A 1,225-nucleotide genomic window follows, 5' to 3' on the forward strand; every position below is an offset into this window, starting at 1 on the left:
CTGGGGGGAGGAGGAAGAAATGTTGAAAAAAAAAAAAAAAGCAAGCAAGCAACAAAAGAAAGCAGCCATTTCCAGCACCGGCTGTGAACTGTCCGCCTCACGGAGAACACGGGCGCTCAGCCGAACAGCCTCACGCTTGGTTCTAACCGCGACGGTAATTCCTCACAACTCGGGAACTGCTGAAGATCTCGCTTTCAAAGCGCAGTATAAGGATAAAAGCAGGCCAGTGCGGAGGATACCCAACCAGTTGTGAAGCCTGGACTGGGGCCTTTACCCCCTACAGCCTAAGCCCTCCTATATAAATCTCTTTTTAATGGTGGCGTCCTGCACCACACTAACATTAAAGAAAAACAGACCAGTGCGGAGGATACCCAACCAGCTGTGAAGCCTGGACTGGGGCCTTTACCTCCTACAGCCTAAGCCCTCCTATATAGATCTCTTTTTAATGGTGGCATCCTGCACCACACTAACATTAAAGAAAAGTCACTGTACTGGCATACATGAATGACTCCTACCGTATATGTGGGATGCCAACTCCTCCCTGCAGAATCTTGTAGAGTTTGCTTTCATACAGCAGCTGGGGATGTCTGGCCTTCTGAGACTCCAACTTCACAGCAACTTCCTACAGCGAGAGGGAACAAGGAGTCAAGAGTGTCCACCAAGCACATCCTTGCCACTGACGTTTAAGGGGCACAGCACTTCGACAGCCCCTACACACCCCTGCTGCAAATGCTTTGAGGTACAATTTTTTAAGCTCTCGGTGCTCAACGTCCTGCATTTTGTTGCATCTTCAAGTAAAATCCATGTCGTGATGATTTGTACATAAATATCCATCCCAGGTCATTAAACTGAGCTGGAGACGTGAAGTCTTCAGAGCCATGTAAGTGAGAAAGAACATACGTGGGTGTTTCTTCTTTACAGCTCAGAGCCGTGAGGGGGAGGAAGGAGAAAAAAAACCAACAAAAAAGAGCTGAAGAAACAGGGGATCTTCTTTGTTTCTATTACTGTTGATGAAAATGAGATAGTGTTCCCCAGCTGAGAGGGGGATAGATGACTGGCGTTAGAGGGACAACTCTGGCCGCTCATAAAAGACAAAGTATGTTTTTCCACAACGGCAGTCTCCTCTTCCTAACACTCACAAGTCAGCTATGCAACTGCTGGGTGGAGGAGACCGCGCCCACACGGCCTTTGCCGTCGGAAGGGGCAGTGCCACCCCCACCCCACC

The 1,225-nt window shown here is 49.0% G+C and overlaps 1 protein-coding gene across 1 annotated transcript in view; it reads right to left on the minus strand.

Annotated features, from left to right (window-relative positions):
* The window catches only part of CSNK1A1 (casein kinase 1, alpha 1), a 27,864-nt gene that overhangs the window by 26,098 nt on the left and 541 nt on the right, over positions 1-1,225 (minus strand). Inside the window, exon 2 of the mRNA XM_010133440.1 lies at positions 516-622. The gene's annotated coding sequence lies outside the window, so the exon portion shown is untranslated. The remainder of the gene's footprint in view (positions 1-515; positions 623-1,225) is intronic.

Source organism: Buceros rhinoceros, unplaced genomic scaffold (genome assembly GCF_000710305.1).
Source record: "Buceros rhinoceros silvestris isolate BGI_N320 unplaced genomic scaffold, ASM71030v1 scaffold16970, whole genome shotgun sequence".
Taxonomy (NCBI): Eukaryota; Metazoa; Chordata; class Aves; order Bucerotiformes; family Bucerotidae; genus Buceros; species Buceros rhinoceros.